The sequence below is a fragment of the Pseudophryne corroboree genome, chromosome 5, assembly GCF_028390025.1.
Source record: "Pseudophryne corroboree isolate aPseCor3 chromosome 5, aPseCor3.hap2, whole genome shotgun sequence".
Lineage (NCBI taxonomy): Eukaryota > Metazoa > Chordata > Amphibia > Anura > Myobatrachidae > Pseudophryne > Pseudophryne corroboree.
The window spans coordinates 461,269,494-461,290,622 of record NC_086448.1 but is presented as its reverse complement, the minus strand read 5'-3'; the positions used below and the strand labels follow the sequence as shown (position 1 = coordinate 461,290,622).

The 21,129-nt window shown below is 44.8% G+C and overlaps 1 long non-coding RNA gene across 1 annotated transcript in view; it reads right to left on the bottom strand.

Annotated features, from left to right (window-relative positions):
- LOC134927870 (uncharacterized) overlaps nt 1–21,129 on the bottom strand; it is a 259,760-nt gene that overhangs the window by 163,516 nt on the left and 75,115 nt on the right. The window contains exons 2-4 of the long non-coding RNA XR_010177757.1: nt 3,709–3,792; nt 3,269–3,350; nt 3,121–3,176 (exon numbers count right to left, since the gene is read on the bottom strand). This is a non-coding gene — a long non-coding RNA (uncharacterized LOC134927870). The remainder of the gene's footprint in view (nt 1–3,120; nt 3,177–3,268; nt 3,351–3,708; nt 3,793–21,129) is intronic.

The following is a 21,129-nucleotide window of genomic DNA, read 5'->3' as shown; positions in this document are numbered from 1 at the left end:
TGGGCACAATTTGTGCTTTATATCTGAGGAGAATATAGCCCTGGTAAAGGGAGTCATGTGCCATTATGATACCTTTATGGTTGCTACTCTACCGGGAACGGTAGCTGCAATAAGTCTACTCTGTGGCACAAGATCATGCAGGAGGTCTACTGTTCTGACATACTGAAGCGCACTGTGAAGGTGACCAAAAAGTGCTTCAACGAAATAAAACACTGAGTGAAGCATAAGATGGCCATAAAGTACCGGCTGAATAGTCAGAGTGGTGCTGGCTCCTCCTTCCAGCAGGAATGGCTGCAGTATGAAGAGCCACTGAGGACTACAATACCACCAAAAGTGGTTCAGGCACTCCATGCACAGGACACAGATAGTCCACAAGAACATGGTGAGTAATATGCTAATGCTAAGCTTTCTCATGTTTGTTTACTGTGCTCTGTGTGTTTGCAAATTTGGCTTAGAACAAATCTGTATTTTCCACAAAATCTGCATAGTATTTTACTAATAGTGATGTCAGTTTTGTGTTAGGCTGTAAACGTCAAAATATTTAATTTTACAATATATGTGTCCACACAGCCATTTTTGTATTTGTAGACTCTCGTGTATTTGTTTGGTCCATGAAAAACAAAACAAAAAAAATTACCTTTATTAGTGTTAAAGAAAAAGGCAAGTTTATTTTTTGTAACATCAGTAAATGCATTACAACTCAGTTGCCAAATCTGTAAAAGTTTTTCATCAGTCCAATACAAAATAAAGTTACTTGTTTAGGCCAATATACATTGGCCCTCATTCCGAGTTGATCGCACGTAGCAACTTTTTGCTGCTTGTGCGATCAACTTGACGCCACCTATGGGGGAGTGTATTTTAGCACAGCAGGGCTGCGATCGCTTGTGCAGCCCTGCTATGCTTAAAAAGTTTCCTGCAAAACAAGACCAGGGTAAGAGTTACTTACCATGTGTGACGGATCCAGCGACGAAGGTCCCGGGATTAACGTCAGACATCTGCCCTCCAAACGCCTGGATCCGCCTGTGTTCGCCTCACTATGTCTGGAAAACGGTCAGTTGACACCCCGGAACGCCTCCCGCCTGTCAGCAGGGCCATCTTAACAGCAGTGTAGGCCCCTGGGCACAGCAATGCACTGGGCCCCCTACCTATCCTCCAGTGGTAGGGGTGGGGGGAGCCCTCAGCGGCAGCTTTGATGTCCTGCGGGCGGTAGGGGGTGTTTTATCTTCCGCTGAGCATGTAGGACCTGGAGCAGTCATTTCTGCTAATTACTCCTTTACTGCACAGATGAGGCTAAACTGTAGAAGGGGGCATTGGGCTGAATGAAGGGTGGTAGGGGGTGTTTAATACGTAGGGGAGGGTGGACAGTGGGATGGGCTTAATATTCAGAATTTTCCGGTGGGAGAGCAGCTTACTTGACTGCAGATATCTCCAGTTCCTGAAAATATATTTCTTAGCTTTGAATGGGCTAAAAACACTAAAGAGTCCCACCTTTCAGGAGGTACTGGGGACACCTTTCAGGAGGTACTGGGGACAACTTTCAGGAGGTACTGGGGACACCTGTCAGGAGGTACTGGGGACTTGGGGATCAGAGTTCAGGTGCCAGAGCAATTCACAGATGAAAATATAAAACTTCATATTAGGCGTGTGGAGCTGGAGCAGGGACCAGCTGCTGGAAGGCTGATATCTCTGGTTCTGGGCATAGTAGAGACAAGCTGTCAGTGTCCACTGAAAGGGAAGAGTCCCAGCTTTTGGATTATACCCTCACAAAAACTCTAAGTCAGACAGAACCTGAGATATCTGGCTGGGAAGAGCAATTAACAGGCTCAGATGGGGACCACTGCTTTCACGTTGGATATCTCTGGTTCCCCAGGGCCGATTTTCAAAAATCTGGTACCCCTGGAAAGAGGGGACCCTCAGCTATCAGCCTAGGGCCCTTATACTCTTGTGGCCCTTGGGCAAGAGCCCATTGAGCCCATACGAAAAGACGGCCCTGCCTGTCAGTCTTCATGCGATCGCCGCTGCGATCACTTTCTGCGCTGGCAGCATCGCTGCCTGGCGATGACACGCGTGCACATTGCGGGCGCCGCACAGCCGTAGCCCCAACCTGTTCACACCGCAGCGAAGAACCGCTGTGTGCCAATGGGTCAGAATGACCCCCATTGCCTAAATCATTTATTTAGCAAAATGTGCATGCAGGTTTTTTTCATTAAAATATAAAAATTTTCTTTAAAAATTCTAAAAACAATTTTTTTTTTTAAAGGAAAACCTTTTTTTTATTTGATATCAAACACCTCACATCAAATATATCATCACAGGGACAAGTGATAAAAGGAAGACAATGTGTACTGGCCACCACAAACGCAGTTCCACCATCAGCCAGGTAAGGGCATTTGCAGAATTGTGTTGTGCTTACTTTCAAAAAAGATATTATTTCTTTTAGATTAAACTGGATACATTTCTTTAAAAGCCCATCTGGCAGACATCCATCTCAGTAAAAAGTGGGGAAGAGCACCAAGTGGAAGGGCCACAAACACCTCTATGTATATCTACAAACACCACTTTGCGAATATCTACAAAGTAAATGTACTGTACTTTACTAAAGTGTGAGTTTTTTTGAAGTGGCGTTGTTGCCCTTAGCAACGAATCAGCTTCTATCTATTATCTTCAAAATGGTGCTATATGAATGATAAGTGGAATCTAATTGGTTGCTATTGGCAACATCTCCACTTCTAAAAAAACTCACACTTTAGTAAATGCACCCCTTAGAATGTTCTCTTTCAGACAAATATGTTTTTATGGCCCTTTGATTTAACAAATGTACACTTATTATTACTTTCCTAATTTGCACACTGGTCTTGTTTACCTTAAAGGTAAATTACCACATAATGTTTTTCAAACAGTATTCAAGAAAAATGCCTGTATTAAGCTACTTGTGAGATGGTGAACTTCACAAGTGTCTTTCTTTTTAATAAACCATCCTGTTTCCACTATTATCAAAAAACAAAACCACTGCATATTACGATTTCTTTCATTTTTTAGGGAATGCCCTTCCTATTTTTTTATTTTTGTTGTTTGTTTTGATCCAGACAGCATAATTGGTAAACCTGCAGTCATACTAACCTCATGTTTTTCTTTAGCCTCACACAGTAATGAGCCGCAATCACCAAGAATGGACCCTGGAAACAGAAGAGGATCGGACATACACATTACATTTGTATCCCACCACACCACCACAGCCCCACTCTGTGTCCACCCAGCCCACACTTACAAAGCCAACAAGACAATCAGGTGCTGATGCTGGCTCTGACTTCCTGTTCTCTATGGCTTCATTCCATGAGCGGCATGTGGCACTGTCAGACACAGATATAAAGCAGTTGACACAAAATTGTCATCAGATGTGAAAACATAACAGTAGTCTTTTTCTCAAAGGAATGCAGATTTTATGCTTTTAAATAATAATGTTTGCATTCTTAATCAAAATGTCATGCAGCTAAACACCAATTTGACAGAGTTTTGCAGTAATATCCAGAATCTTATAGGCTCCAACAAAATCAAATATGGCCTTTTAGCAAAATGTCATTAATCTCTTTGAAAGCCTAAACAAGCTGCTTACGGAGGTGAATGAAAAGGTAACAACATTAGCACAACAAAATGTTGGTCGCTTCATGGAGGTATAAAGTCGGGCCAGTAGTTGTGTCCACCCCTCACCTGCACCAATGCCATCCGGCCATGAGGTCCGTACTAGAGGTGGTGGTACTGGTCCTTGACACTCATCTTCCCCTAGCCATCCACCTAAAAGGAGACATTGACAACAATTTCTGTAAATATTTTACACAATTACATTTATATTTTTGCTTTTTAAAAATCCTTTAACATTAATTTGTGTGCTTAAACAAAAGCAGTTAATATTTTCTAGTTTTGTTTGTTAAAAATAATAACAAATTGTTCTGGTGTCCAAAAACAATGTTAAAACAATTTTGCATATAAACATTGTTTGTACTATTACAGTATGTTAAGTTTAAAGCATTTAAGGCTTTGTTGGCTGAATATTGCATATTTCCTACTGTAGTTTGTAAATATTTGTATGTGTACTTTAACTATGGTTTTTTTGGCCGAATGAAGTATTCTTGGTTGATTTGTTGAGCTGGACACATTCCTGTGTTTCATTATTATTTTTATGGGTAGTACCAACCAATGTTATTTTCTGTGTGTCTATGACCAAATTGTGCCTTTATTTATAAACATAAACACCACTTTAATGTGTTTTGAGTAACATTATATGGTGATGATGAGTGTGCAGTCTATTCACATGCAATTAGTTAATTGGAAACATTACGCAAATTTAAATAATCTTCATTTGATTTGGTGTATTTTGTAAGGGATACAAATGTGTAAATACACTGACATATTACAGAAAGTGTATGGGACAAATACATTCATATACTTTACCTCTAATTAACGTGGGTAATGTTAAGGTATTTTCCAGTACTGGACATACATTTCAGATGGAACTACATGCTTTGCACCGGATGCCGAGTAAATTGATAATTTTTAGGAAACACATTTTTAGTTTATTTTGAGATAGCAAAGTAATGTGAAATACTGTGAAGTCGTTGGCTATCACTGATGACCTAACCTGTCTCCCACTCTCTGTGCTCACAGTCGCCAGATGAAACCAGTAGACCTACTTGCTCTTTTCATAATTTGTTTCATAATTCAGTGGAGGTGGCTGATTTAGGCACAGATTATGCAACACGCAGCAGCAGGGCACAAAGTCATTGATCATATCAATGCCATATATCGTAGTCCCTCCTGATATTTCAAGACAACAGAACCTAGATTTTAAAAGCCAAATGTACGTTCTATCACAGGTCAAGTGGACTTATGTGCATCATTATACTTGCACTCAGCAGGACTATCAGGAAGCTAGAATAGAGTCAGAAGCCATGAAAAACAACCATACCAAGAGTCCTCTCTAAGGCAAAAAACAAATGATGTGAAAGTTAACATGACAACATTTCTAGGTGGGTATTGTGGGAGTAACCAGAGGAATATGTACATACCAATAAGCCATCCCTCTGGCATTTGTGCTGCTTCAATCTGTGCAAACAGGGATGACTGACTGAGGATAAAAGAACCATGGATGAGCCAGGATAGCCGACCACAACGCTCATGGGGGCAGATGTATTAACATGGAGAAAGCATAAGGAAGTGATAAACCAGTGATAAGTGCAAGGTGATAAACGCACCAGCCAATCAGCTCCTAACTGTTAATTTACATACTGGAGCTGATTGGCTGGTGTGTTTATCACTTTGCACTTATCACTGGTTTATCACTTCCTTATGCCTTCTCCAGGTTAATACATCTGCCCCATGATTCTTTGGTTTGCATCACAGACCACCTGCACATTGGTGGAATAGGTGTCATGGCGATTAAGGAACATGTGCTTTTGCCCTAGGTGGTCTCAGCTCAATATGCGTGCAGTCTATAGCACTCAGGACATGTGCCATGCCTCCAATTCTATAAAAGCTAACCTGACATCATGTCACTGTGACTTTTGGCTAGGGAAGCAGATATCCTGTAGGTGCTGGATGGAGTCTTATTGCAGCAAGGATTTAGTCCAAGCAGTGTGAAGAGGAGGCTTGGGAGATCACTACCACCCTCCCTGTGACTGACTAAAAGCTCCCAGTAGTCATGAAGTGCAGAACAGCCAGCAGGTTGTGTAGGATGGAAAGGCTTGTGACCGTGCAGTGTCAGGCTCAAGTTAAGCTTTGACAATGTCATACAGGTGCATTTAGGTGTTGCAATTGAGGTGAAACATCTGTATAACCTCATCATCAAAGACTGCACTGGGGTTCAACTGACCACGGAAGAACCTAGGCCTACATAGGCTCTGCAGCACCCCTGCATGCTGGTTCCTCTGTTCTGTTTCTTGCTCCTGGGCCCTTTCAATTAGCTGGTGCAGGCCACATGAAATCATTGCCTGGCTCCAGGCTACACCATAACCAAACTCAGCCATTGTTGTGAGCAGAAAGTGAGTACTGTAGAGGAGTTGGTGGGCTTTTATTATCATCCTGATTTAGCATTAATTACAATGGATTTCACATGTTGGGTTTTTTTTGGTAGTGGTCCATTGAGGTGCGGCTTTGTTGTGATTTTTGTGCAACTTTGGTGGAGCTTTTGATAGGTCTTAGATTTTAAAAAAAATGGCTGTTTCAAGTGAACATGCTAAAAAAAAAACAGTGCATTGATTTAGTGCATTGAGGTGCAACTTTGATGCAATTTTGATGTAAAGTGGAGCGATTTGACAAAGACCATTTTTAGTAAATTTGGAGTACGAAGTTGCATTTGTCATGCGACTTTTAAGCAAATTAATCCTTCATAAATTAGCTATTCCCAAAATCGCATCTTTTTTTCCCCCTAATAAAAACCCCCGCAAATCAGCCAAAATCGCCCTTTAGTAAATTTCGTCCCGTCCTTTTAAACATTCCGGGTCGATTAGCAGATCTTGTATGTGAATCGGTCGTGACTTTGTCGGCTTCTCCCTACAATTCCAAGATCTTGGAGGAGCTGTTTACCTGCTTCCTCTGGGCTGCAGTGTGGAACTTTACTGTGCTGTGGTGCTTTGCTGCCTGTGACTGCCATGGGGCAATGCATCTACTGGATTCATTAGAATTGACAAACCAGGGAAAGTTAATCTTTTATTTTATTACATCAGTTAAAATTAAAAATACAGGTTTAGTATCCCTTATCCAAAATCCAAAATCCCAAATTTTTTGGGTCCCCTACTGAGATAATTACATATATATATTATGTATTATGTGTTGTGACAAGAACACTGTAATAGTGTTTGAGGGCAGGTATGTTTGTCCCAGGTTCTTGTATTGCATGTTTTAGAAAAAAGAAAATGTTTTGTTTTGTTAGAACCTTTTCAGTTTGCTGGAAAAGCTGGATAAGGGCCCTGCGAGAGAGAAAGGGCAAGTTCCAGACATTGGGCCAAGTTCGGGTATTTGGCCTCACAGAGGGCTAATCAGGGTTTCAGCTGTGTAAGAGTGTTATAGGGCTGCTGGCCTGATTAGTGTGTGCAGACTGCCTGGGAAGACTGCAGGATCTCTGTGATAGAAATACGATTCCTTATACAAGTGAGCCATACAGTGTTGACTGAAAACTCTGTGTTTTTGTTTAGAGACAGTTCGGAACGTCTTGTGTTTAGTTAGTGCCGGACAGGCAAGGTATTTTCTTTTTATGTTTATTTTGTTTAATAAAACTGGTTGTGGCCAGTTGCACCACAAAACTGGGCTTGTATGATTTCTCAGCTGCTGTCTGCTGCCATCTACCCCAAGAAACGGGATCCGGTTCCCCTACAGTGTTACAACTTGGTGGAGAATGCGAGCATTCCGTTCTGCGCATAAGTGAAAGCAGCAGCTTTATGAGGCCTGCAGAAAAAAGTGGTTTATGCAGATACAGCCCAGTGTGAAGTTGCTGAGACTCACCGCTGAGGATTTGATATATGTCCTGGGTGAAAGCAGCTACAAAGCCGCCCGAAAAATCTGTTGACATGGAGGAACTGCTTAAAGCTTTGCTGCAAGCTACAGCAGCTCAGCAGGAGGCCAACAGACAGCAGCAGGTGGCAATGGAGGAAAATAGGAGACAGCAGCAGGTGGCAATGGAGGAAAATAGGAGACAGCAGCAGGTGGCTATTGACGAACTTTACAGGCAACAGCGTCAGGATAGAGAGGCCTTGGCATAAGTGGTGCAAAGCCTTGCAGCCCGGATTGGAGATGTGGCCGTCAGTACTCCGACCAGCTCTAGTTCTATACGGGCCAGTCACTTCCTGCAGAAAATGACAGAGGCTGATGATGTGGAGGCCTATCTGACCATGTTTGAAAGGACTGCCGAGCGTGAGAACTGGCCGAAAGCACAGTGGGCCAGTCTGCTAGCACCTTTTCTTTCAGGTGAGCCCTAAAAAGCGTACTTTGATTTAAGCCCTGATGAGGCTCGGGACTATGACAAATTAAAAACTGAGATCCTGACCCGCCTGGGAGTCACGCTGTCAGTACGAGCACAACAGGTGCACCGTTGGGTGTATGCCATGGAGAAGCCTCCTCACTCCCAGATGCATGACCTTATTCAGTTAACAAAAAAATGGTTACAGCCAGAGACATTAACTGGTCCCCAGATGGTTGAAAGAGTCATCATGGACTGCTATTTGAGATCTTTGCCCGTGGTCCTGCGCAAGTGGGTGAGTCATGGAAACCCGGATACTGCTGACCAATTAGTGGACATGGTAGAGAGGTATTTGGCAGCAAAGGAACTACTGATGACCACCCATCAACCCATAGATCCTTGACCGCCCTTCAGTAAAGACTGGTAAGACTGTTCCATGGGAAAACGTTGCTGGGTGGTTAAGAGAACGCAAGGCTGGAGAGACTGTAAACCCAGGCCATGGAGATAGGCCAATGGGGCTAGAAAGGTCTATGCTGCCCAAACGGGTTGATAATCGTGTGGTTAAATGTTTTAGGTGTGGTATGCCAGGTCATGTTATTGCCAATTGCCCAGTCACACAAGAACCCATGCAATGTGATGCTGCCTTTGAATGTCGCAGAATGTCTTTCTTTGCTAGGTTAGCCTGTACTGTGGTACCTTCACCTGAGCTGGAAAAACAAATGTGTGACGTGTTCTTAGAGGGTAACCGGGTAGAGGCCTTGCTAGATTCAGGAAGTTTAGTTACCCTCGTGAAAACTGGGTTAGTGAACCCCTTAAAGGTCCAGCAAATACCTATTGGGGTAACTTGCATACATGGGGATACCCAACATTATGTCACTGCTGAAGTTAATGTAGAAACTTGTTGTGGGTCAGCAATTGTTAAAGTAGGACTGGTCCCCACCTTGGTGCATGAGGCCATAATAGGGAGGGATTTTCCTCATTTTTGGAAACTGTGGGAATCACGTTTATCAACAGATGTGAGAAGAGCCAGTTGATAATACCGGTGATTTTATGGATGTATGTGTGTCTTCAGAACTTTCTGACCCTTTACCTTTTGCTAGTTTGGCGGAGGAAGTGACAGGTGGGGAGTCCAGTGAGGACCCTCTTGCTGGGAACAGAGACACAGTAGTTAGAACTGAAAGCGTGCCTGACCTGGAGGTAAAGAAGGATCTGTTTGCGTCTGAACAGTTAAAGGATCCTACCTTAATAAAGGCTAGAGAGAATGTTAAGATTGTTAATGGGGAACCTGTGGTACCAGGTGACAGGGTTACGTATCCCCACATGGCCATCTGTAATGAGCTCTTGTACCACATTGTCAAAAGGGGTGAGGATGTGGTGGAACAGCTGGTAGTTCCCCAGCCTTATCGGAGAACGGTACTAGATTTAGCTCATAGTCACATTACAGCAGGACATTTAGGGGCAGAAAAAAACACTGAAAGAGTTTTACAAAGGTTCTTTTGGCCAGGGGTTTATAAAGAAGTGTCTGAATATTGTTCTTCCTGTCCTGAATGTCAGTATCATGCCCCTAGGCCCCATTTCAGGAGCCCACTAGTTCCCATGCCTATTATAGAGGTCCCGTTTGACAGAATAGCCATGGATCTCGTGGGGCCCTTGCTAAAGTCTGCTCGGGGCCATCAGTATATCCTGGTAATAATGGACTATGCCACTCGATATCCTGAGGCTGCCCCTTTACGCACTATCACAACCAAGGCGATAGCTAGGGAGCTGGTGCAGGTTTTTAGTAGAGTGGGAATACCAAAAGAAATTTTGACTGACCAAGGTACTCCATTTATGTCAAGGATCATGAAAGAATTGTGCAAATTATTAAAGGTCACTCACCTCAGGACGTCCATCTACCATCCCCAAACTGATGGGTTGGTGGAAAGGTTTAATAAAACATTAAAAAGTATGTTGAAAAAGGTTGTTGATAGAGATGGGAAAAACTGGGATTGTTTGTTGCCCTACTTGTTAATGGCCATCAGAGAAGTTCTTCAGTCCTCTACGGGGTTTTCTCCATTTGATTTGTTGTATGATAGACACCCCAGAGGGCTGTTGGAGATTGCCAAAGAGACGTGGGAAGGACAGCCCACTCCTTATAGAAGTGTTATTGAAGTGCTCAACAGAGGGTATATAACCGGAGTGCCAAGATACGGGAATTGCTCCTGGAGATAGAGTTCTTGTTTTGGTACCCACTGTGGAAATCAAGATCCTAGCTAAATGGCAGGGTCCATTCGAGATTAGGGAAAAAGTGATTGAGGTTAATTACAAAGTATACCAACCGGGAAAGAGAAAACCCGAACAAATCTACCATGTTATCTTAATCAAACTCTGGAAAGATAGGTTGTCTCTGTCAGCGGAGCCTTGCCCTTCGGTGTCTTCACCTCGGTTGCTTCCCGCAGTAAAGGTGTCAGAGACATTATCGCTGATTAGAACAATCAGGTTAAAGAATTTCTCATCCAAAATAGGGAGATATTTTCAGAGCTGCCTGGCCGAACGACCATAATAAAACATGACATTGTCACAGAACCAGGGGTCAGGGTCCATTTAAAGCCATATAGGATTCCTGAAGCTCAGCGAGAAGCTGTTTCTAAAGAAGTTAAAACCATGTTAGAACTTTGAGTCATCGAGGAATCTAACAGTGAGTGGTCCAGTCCCATAGTTCTCATCCCGAAGACAGACGGTAGCATACGCTTCTGTAATGACTTTCGTAAGTTAAATGAGGTGTTCAAATTTGACGCATACCCCATGCCCCATGTGGATGAGCTTATAGAAAGTCTGGGAACAGCCAGGTTTCTCACCACGTTGGACCTGACCAAAGGTTACTGGCAAATACCTTTAACTGATAGCGCAAAAGAAAAAACAGCCTTTTCGGTTCCGGAGGGGCTATACCAGTATAAGATGTTACCCTTTGGGTTGCATGGGGCTCCAGCAACCTTTAAACGGGCGATGGATAAAATTTTGAGGCCCCATAGAAAATATGCAGCTGCCTATTTGGATGATGTGGTAATTCACAGTACAGACTGGGGGTCCCATTTGGTTAAAGTACAAGCAGTACTGGACTCAATCAGAGAAGCAGGGTTAACTGCTAACCCAAAGAAGTGCTGCCTCGCAATGGAGGAGATCAACTACTTGGGCTTCACCATAGGCAGTGGACTGATTAGGCCCCAATTGAATAAAATTGATGCTATTCAAAACTGGCCTCATCCAGTGAACAAAAAACAGTTAAGGGCTTTTTTGGGAATAACTGGGTACTATAGATGGTTTATCCCCAATTTTGCTACCACAGCAGTGCCATTGTCAGACCTTACCAAAGTGAAGCAGTCAAATATGGTGAAATGGAACCCTGATGCAGAAAAAGCGTTCCAAGCGTTAAAAGTGGCTTTGTGTTCACAACCTGTATTGATAACACCAGATTTTTCAAAAGAATTTGTTGCACAGGCGGATGCCTCAGAGGTAGGCATAGGGGCTGTGTTGTCCCAAACCAGAGATGGGGACGAACACCCTATAATTTATTTAAGTAGGAAACTCAATGAACATGAAAAAAGGTATGCCATTGTAGAAAAGGAGGCTTTGGCCATTAAGTGGGCATTAGATACCTTGAGATATTACCTCTTGGGTAGACAGTTCAGACTAGTGACAGACAACACCCCTTTAAAATGGATGTATGTAAATAGAGGTCAGAATGCTCGTGTAACTAGATGGTTTCTAGCGTTGCAAGATTTTAAGTTTACTGTCGAACATAGACCGGGTACACAATTGGCCAACGCAGATGCATTGTCCCGCATCTTCTGTTTGGTGGCTACAAGTGTTCCGGCCACTAGGTCGAAACAGGGGAGGGGGATATGTGACAAGAACACTGGAATAGTGTTTGAGGGCAGGTATGTTTGTCCCAGTTTCTTGTCTTACATGTTTTAGAAAAAGGAAAATGTTTTGTTTTGTTAGAACCTTTTCAGTTTGCTGGAAAAGCTGGATAAGGGCCCTGCGAGAGAGAGAGAGGGCAAGTTCCAGACATTGGGCCCAGTTCGGGTCTTTGGCCTCACAGAGGGCTAATCAGGGTTTCAGCTGTGTAAGAGTGTTATAGGGCTGCTAGCCTGATTAGTGTGTGCAGACTGCCTGGGAAGACTGCAGGATCTCTGTGAGAGAAATACGCTTCCTTATACAAGTGAGCCATACAGTGTTGACTGAAAACTCTGTGTTTTTGTTTAGAGACAGTTCGGAACGTCTTGTGTTTAGTTAGTGCCGGACAGGCAAGGTATTTTCTTTTAATGTTTGTTTTATTTTCTGTTTAATAAAACTGGTTGTGGCCAGTTGCACCACAAAACTGGGCTTGTATGATTTCTCAGCTGCTGCCTGCTGCCATCTACCCCAAGAAACGGGATCTGGTTCCCCTACAATGTTACAGTGTATATATTGATATATAATATAGATATATAATATAATATACATAAATATGTGTCATTATCTCAGTAGGGGAACAAAAAATGTGTGATTTTATATTTTTGGATAAGGGATATTCAACCTGTACTTAAAAAAAATTATTATGTCTGCCTGACTCTGAAAATGGGGACAGGAGGGACCTGACTACAGTTGGACTTCACGCTTTACACACTATGCCACTCTGCTAATTCATACTGTAGTACTTCTAAATTAAAAATGGTAGGAAGGTACCCATAATTCATGCTGAGCGAACCATAGAGGCACATAGATACAAAATGGAGGAGTTTTGTAATGCATGTCTAATAAATTACTTCTAGGGGTTATGTAATAGGGACCAAGATTTCAGCAAAACCAGCCTTATAACTGATTATTGTCACAGCCGCGCTTACCGCTTCGGGTGAGCTGGTCTCTGGGGCATCCCCTTTCCCTGCCGGCTCCTGGCGTGCGTGCGGCGCTTCGGGTGGTTCCCAGCTCCATGGGTGCCACCATGTTTGTCCATGTGGGGGCGAGGGGGCTGGTGACATCAGCACTGCCCCTCCACCAATGAGGAGAGGACGGAAAGTTCAACTAGAGACCCTGGGCAAAGCCCCGGCACCTAAGTATCGTCGCTTCAGAGCTACCACCAGGCTCACGCTGCAGGACTGTAAGAAGTGTTCCCAGCCCTCTGAGTTCCAGCCTCTCCAGTGTGCTACTGTCTCTTAGCATTGCAAGTGTGTTCCCGCCTCCCAGCATTGCAAGTGTGCTCCTGTATCCCAGCACTGCAAGTGTGTTCCAGTCTCCCAGCACTGCAGGTGCGCTCCCAGTCTCCTAGCCCGGCAAGTGTATTCCAGCTTCCCGGCATTGCAAGTGTAACTTCAGTTCTCACGAACATTCAGTGTTCTTCAGCATCGCTCTCAAATCATCACTCATCTCTTCATTCAGTGTTAATCAGCATCGTTCTCAAATCATCACTCATCTCTTTATTCAGTGTTCTTCAGCATCGTTCTCAAATCACCACTCATCTCTTCGTTCAGTGTTCTTCAGCATTGATCCCAAGTCATCATTTACTTCTTCATTCAGAGGTCCCCAGCACCATTCTCAAGTCTTCGTTTTATGCCTCATTCAGTGCATCTAGCATCGCTCACGGACTGCTCACTATTGGTCCTGCATGAGGAAGACCTACATTCGGCCGTCTCTATTCCGACCCAATTACGGTTCTTATACCCGACCATCGGAAGAGTCCCAGAGTTCTCAACCCTCTCAGTCCAGGTTCATGACAATTATTGCTTTACATTTTGTGGCAAGCTTGCTCAGATCATGTCAGTTCCTTAATCTCAGGCCCTACTACATAACCTCTAGTGTACTTTGTGTGTAGGAGCGGTGCTTGGAGCATTATTCTCATGTTCAGGGTTTCTTAATAGAAAATAAATTGTACAGCACCATTATGGAAAATTTGTCTACAAGAAAGATGTACAGTTAATTTCCGTCACATAAATATTCCAGAGAAAAAAAACCAGACAAAATGCAAATGTTAGCACTTGCAAATGAAACGTGCAAGAACTCAGCAGATGCAAAATTAAATTTGTATGGAAATTATTCAGGAAAAAAATAATCTATAGATCTTTTGTAAATAAGAAACCGTAAAACTAAATGGAATAGACTGGTCAGGTTGATCAAGCCTGTATGAGGAGTCGATTACCCCTATTTTGAAAAAATAAAGGTAAGGTAAAATCATTTTGGCAACAGCAATCTGTAAGGTGTTGCTTCAGGGTACGTACTCAGGGTCGGACTGGCCCACAGGGGTACCAGGAAAACCACCGGTAGGGCCCACTCCTTCCTCTAGGGATCAGGTTCCAAACTTTGCACTTGTATTATTCATAGTAGATATGTTGCATTACACTGCACTAAACTATTGTGTATTTCAAGACTCTGTGGAGGCTGGCCACACCCCCTTTGTAAGCTGGCCACTCCCCTAAGTATGGGCCCCTATAACTGCATCCCCCGGTGGGCCCTTCATGCCCCAGTCCGACACTGTACGTACTACTACTGTAGGTGTCATATGTCACTGATCTCTATATTGTACATATGTGACTGTACAGTACCACATCCAACCACTGGTTCCCCATTTATCTCGGTCAGTATGCCCCATATTCTCTAAGTTATCTTACCTTCTTTTTCTTACACCTATCATCACACACCTGATGACAAGGGTGATTATGAATAACTTTGGCTTCAATTACTATAGAAGTGACAGCACATCTGTAAAATAAATATTCTGAGACCAAAAGATGATAATAACAAACATTTGGTTTTCATGTTCTTCAAGAATGATCCAGAAATAATAACAGCTTACAGCAATAACACTTGAGGGCACTTGTGAGAATTAGCACTACATGCTGTTTAAAAAAAAAGGTGCTGTAACTATCTGAAACACAGACCCATGTGTCATTCTGATGTCTGCACTGAAAATGTGTACTAGCTTCTCATGCTATTGGTTGCCTGTGCATCCATTTTCCTGAATGTCTACCACTATATCTCTGGACAGAAACATCTCACTGTTTACACGTGACTAAATGATTGATAAAAAAAAAATTATATTGAATAGTCACTACTGTCTATATTGTCCACACATAGAGGGAGATGTATCAAAGCTTTGCGAGAGATAATGGGAATCATTCAGACCTGATCGCATGCCAGGATTTTTTGCTGCGCTGCGATCAGGTCAGAACTGCGCATGCTTATGCGCCGCAATTTGCAGGCGCATCGTACGGTTACAAAGCGGATTGTTGCTGGGCGATGGATTGTACGAAGAATCCATTCGCACAGCCGATCACAAAGAGAATGACAGGAAGAGGGCGTTTGCGGGTGTCAACTGACCGCTTTCTGGGAGTGTTTGGAAAAACACAGGCATGTACAAGCGTTTGCAGGGTGGGTGTCTGACGTCAATTCCGGCCCCGGACAAACTGAAGTGACCGCAGCGGCTGAGTAAGTCCTGTGCAACTCAGAAACTGCACAAAACTTTTTTGTACCGCCCGGCTGCACATGCGTTCGCACACTTGCAAAGCAAAAATACACTCCCCTATGGGCCTAATTCAGACCTGATCGCTTGCTAGGGTTTTTTTGCACTGCTGCGAGCAGATAGTCTGTCACTGTCACAGTATATGGGTCCTCCAACAGAATAATGACCCAAAGCACACAGCTAAAAACATCCAAAAATGGATTAGAACAAAAATATTGAACTATTCAAAGTAGCCTTCTATGAGCCCTGATCTTAATCCTATTGAGCATCTATGGAAAGAGCTGAAACATGCAATCTGGAGAAGGCACCCATCAAACCTGAGACAGCTGGAGCTGTTTGATAAGGAAAAATGGGCCAAAGTATCTGTAGACAGAAATCTCTTGAATGCAGTGATTGCCTGTAAAGGTTATGATGAAAATATTAGGTTAAGGGTCCCATCAGTTTTATTCACACCATTTTCATTTGTTGTATTATTTTAACCACATGCCTGGCATAGTCGCATCAGATGCGACCATGCCTGCAAGTGCTCTATCTGACCTGGTCGCACAGGATGCGACCAGTCAGATAGAGAGTGTTTGCAGCGGCAGGCAAGAGAAACTTCCTCCCGCTGCTGCTGTCAGAGGGACCGGAAGGTCCCTCTGCCTCCCTGCATCCACCCTCCCGCAGTGTTTTCCATGCTGTCAATCACTGCTGATTGGACAGCACGGCAGGACCCGCCCACCCAGCGGCTGCAGACATTTTTTTCAAATATCTAAAAAAATAAAAACATTTTTTACTAAAAATCATTTTGAATAAGATTAAACATATTCTACAACTAATTCACTCATAAAAAACCCTGTATTTTCTGAGCAGTTTTTCTAAAAATAATTTGTCCGTGAAGTCGATAAATATTCTGTTGAATCAAAAATCAAATGCAAAACCTGATTTCTATTAAATATTGAATAAACAATGATGGATGTCCATTACTTTCCTCAGTTTCAAGTTGTTACAGAGATAAAATATAGGTTCATATTTCATGGAAGGGTAATGCAGGCATGTCCAAACTGCGGCCCTCCAGCTGTTGAGAAACTACACATCCCAGCATGCCCTGACACAGCTTTAGCATTCTCTGACAGCAAAACTGTGTCAGGGCATGCTGGGATATGTAGTTTCACAACAGCTGGAGGGTCGCAGTTTGGACATGCCTGGGGTAATGTGATGCTTGGCAGAGCGGTGAATTTGTGCAGTGTCTAGGTGCTCAAACAGGATCCAACACAGGCCCTCATTCCGAGTTGATCGCTTGCTAGCTACTTTTAGCAGCCATGCAAATGCATTGTCGCCGCCCACGGGGGAGTGTATTTTCACTTTGCAAGTGTGCGAACGCATTTGCAGCCGAGCGCTGCAAAAACAGTTTGTGCAAAACAAGACTAGCCCTGCAGTTACTTATCCTGTGCGAGGAATCCAGCGACGAAGGTCCCGGAATTGACGTCAGACACCCGCCCTGCAAACGCCTGGACACACCTGCGTTTTCCCAACCACTCCCAGAAAACGGTCAGTTGACACCAATAAATGCCTTCTTCCTGTCAATCTCCTTGCGATTGGCTGTGCAAATGGATTCTTCACTAGATCCATCGCTCAGCAACGATGCACTTTGTACCCATACGACACGCCTGCGCATTGCAATGCATACGCATGCACAGTTTTGCCATTTTTTTACCTGATAGCTGCGCTGCGAAAATTGGCAGCGAGCGATCAAATCGGAATGACCCCCACAGCTTTTTAGGTAAATTAACGAAATGGTGTTCTCCTTTCAGCATAAATGGAACAACTCAAGTGATCAGAATTTAACAAATGCCTAGCCCCGATTCAGGGCATTGACTCACTTCTTCACCCCTGATCAGGGCCGGCCCAAGCTTATTTTTTTTAGTAAGCAAAAATCTATTTTGGCGCCCCTTGATGGGATAAAAGGGGTGTGGTCTTACAAGAAAGGGGTGTGGCTATACAATTGTACTCCTCGTGTTACAGGGTAATAGTGGGTGACAGGGAGATAATAGGTTACTGGTGAGGCATGGGTGACAGGGAGATGGTGGGTGACTGAGGCAGGTGTGACAGGGAGATGGTGGGTGACTGAGGCAGTTATGACAGGGAGATAATGGGTGACTGAGGCAGGGTGACATTGAGATAGTGGATGACTGATATCCCCAGTGCCAGATATACATGTCCCCACAGCGCCAGATATGCCCCCAGTGCAGATACATATATCCCCACAGTGCCAGATATGCCCCCAGTGCAGATACATATATCCCCACAGTGCCAGCTATGCCCCCCACTGCAGATACATATATCCCCACAGTGCCAGATATGCCCCCAGTGCAGATACACATGCCCCCACATTGCCAGATATGTCCCCAGTGCAGATACACATGCCTCCACAGTGCCAGATATGCCCCCAGCGCAGATACACATGCCCCCACAGTGCCAGATATGCCACCAATGCAGATACACATCCTCCCACAGTGCCAGATATGCCCCCAGTGCAGATACATATATCACCACAGTGCCAGATATGCCCCCAGTGCAGATACATATATCCCCTCAGTGCCAGATATGCCCCCAGTGCAGATACATATATCCCCTCAGTGCCAGATATGCCCCCAGTGCAGATACATATATCCCCACAATGCCAGATATGCCCCCAGTGCAGATACACATGCCTCCACAGTGCCAGATATGTCCCCAGTGCAGATACACATGCCTCCACAGTGCCAGATATGTCCCCAGTGCAGATACACATGCCCCCACAGTGCCAGATATGTCCCCAGTGCAGATACACATGCCTCCACAGTGCCAGATATGCCCCCAGTGCAGATACACATGCCTCCACAGTGCCAGATATGTCCCCAGTGCAGATACACATGCCCCCACAGTGCCAGATATGCCCCCAGTGCAGATACACATCCTCCCACAGTGCCAGATATGCCCCCAGTGCAGATACATATATCCCCTCAGTGCCAGATTTGCCCACAGTGCAGATACATATATCCCCACAATGCCAGATATGCCCCCAGTGCAGATACACATGCTCCCACAGTTCCAGATATGCCGCCAGTGCAGATACACATCCTCCCACAGTGCCAGATATGCCCCCAGTGCAGATACACATGCCCCCACAGTTCCAGATATGCCCCCAGTGCAGATACACATGCCCCCACAGTGCCAGATATGCCCCCAGTGCAGATACACATGCTCCCACAGTTCCAGATATGCCCCCAGTGCAGATACACATGCCCCCACAGTGCCAGATATGTCCCCAGTGCAGATACATACTGTATATCCCCACAGTGCCAGATATGCCCCCAGTGCAGATATACATGCCTCCACAGTGCCAGATATGCCCCCAGTGCAGATACACATGCCCCCACAGTTCCAGATATGCCGCCAGTGCAGATACACATCCTCCCACAATGCCATATATGCCCCCAGTGCAGATACATATATCCCCACAGTGCCAGATATGCCCCCAATGCAGATACATATATCCCCACAGTGCCAGATATGCCCCCAGTGCTGATACACATGCCCCCACAGTGCCAGATATGCCCCCAGTGCAGATACACATGCCCCCACAGTGCCAGATATGCCCCCAGTGCTGATACACATGCCCCCAAAGTGCCTTCCACAGTGCCAGATATGCCCCCAGTGCTGATACACATGTCTCCACAGTGCTTCCCCCCCATAAAAAAAGAGCTGCTCACCGCTTCTCACCTGCTGCTGTGAGGGGAGGAGAGCGCAGCGTGCGCCTCTCCTACCCCTCTGTCTCCAGCGGCGGTGTCTATCTTCAATTCGCTGCCGGCCCATGAGCCAATCAGAGCTCGCGGTCAGGCAGCCAATCAGGAGCCTCAGCTGCTGGGTCCGCGAGCTCTGATTGGCTCACGGGCCGGCGCCGAATTTAAGATAGTCACTGCCGCTGGAGACGTCAGTGCGCGCCGGGCAGTGGTGGCCGGGAGCGGATAGAGCCGCTTGCTGGCCACAGCTGCTGTAGAGAGTGAGTCACTGTAACTCACTGTCTGCAGCAGCGCCCTCTACTGCCATATGGTCAACACGGCTTCGTAGCCCGCGTATGCGTCGGCCGCCCCTGATTAACCTTGGGCAGCTAATCTGAAAACCTTAAGTCTCTTAAATTAAAAGTCTCAGTCCTGTCTCTTACAGGTACCATGCACAAACTCAGTCCTGCTTCCTGCTGGCATAACACAGGCTCTGGCCTACTCACACTCAAAACTCCCTGCCTGGCTTCTTCCTAATAAAGTGTAGCTCAGACCCAGAGTTTTACGGCCTTCTCTGTCTCCTACAGGTTTAGGTTCAGACCTCCTTGCCCTCAATGGCTCAATAGCACAATTAGCTCTATCTGTCTTTGTCTCAACAGGGCAGCTTAACCAGGCTAGAGCCTGTCTCAATTGCAGAGTCCTGCAGTCTAACTCTCTACTGCAGCCATTAGGTGTTCTCACACCTGCCTTATCTTCCCTGTGTGGGCAGATCCCTACTACTCCACACAGAATACGTGTCAGTATTGTAATTTATCCTTATACTGCCACAGTACCAACACATTTGTACACATCTGTATATATAATATACATATACACTGAATGACCAAATGATTATGACCACCGGGTGTCTTTATGTATGTGAATGGCAAGGCGATGTTATGCAGGGACAAATGAACTGGAACTACGCAATATGATGGACTTTGAACATGGGTGGTCATTCCGAGTTGATCGCTAGCTGCATTTGTTCGCAGCGCAGCGATCAGGCTAAAAAAAGGCAGTTCTGCGCATGTGTATGCGGCGCAATACGCACGGGCGATGTACGAGCACAATGAACAATGCAGTTTTGCACAGGGTCTAGCGATGCATTTCAGTCGCACTAGTTGCCGCAGAGTGAGACATGAAGTGGGCGTTTCTGGGTGGCAACTGACCGTTTTCAGGGAGTGTTCGGAAAAACGCAGGCGTGCCAGGGAAAACACAGGCGTGGCTGGGCGAACTCTGGGCGGGTGTGTGACGTCAAATCCGGAACTGAATAGTCTGAAGTGATCGCAAGCGCTGAGTAGGTTTTTTGCAGGCGCGCTCTGCGATAAAAACGTTCAGACTTCTGCTAAGCTAAAGCGGCGGCATAGCATTTGCACGGCTGCTAAAAACTGCTAGCGAGCGATCAACTCGGAATGACCCCCATGGAATGGTTCTTGGCGCTCGCAGCAACAGTGTGAGGCAAAACGGAAACACTGGTGAATTGTTTGAGGGTGGCAGTGTTAAAGTGTATGCAGGGTGGACCAGTAGATAAAAAACCGAGTGTGAGCGCAAGGCCAGTGTTTGTAAATGGCTACTGAAAGCACACATGGAAAGGAGAGTGAGCAGGCTTGTTCTGTCCAACACACAGACACCCTTACCACATTGGTGTATTATACATTTATTAAATAAACCCAATTATTTATTACTGAAAATAATAAAAGCTCGCTGGAGAGGTGCGTTTTCCTGTTATACAACTTATACTCGTGCAGTTTGATATGATAACGATTATGTTGTATAAAATTTAGACTTAGCACATATGATTAATAAAATTCTCTTTTTCGCGATACTTGTCTTTTTATAGCTAATCTGTAAAACATCTTCCTCTTTTGGCACTTCTCTTTCTGCATATTTGCTGTGCACGTCGGATTGGTTATGGAGAACTAGCT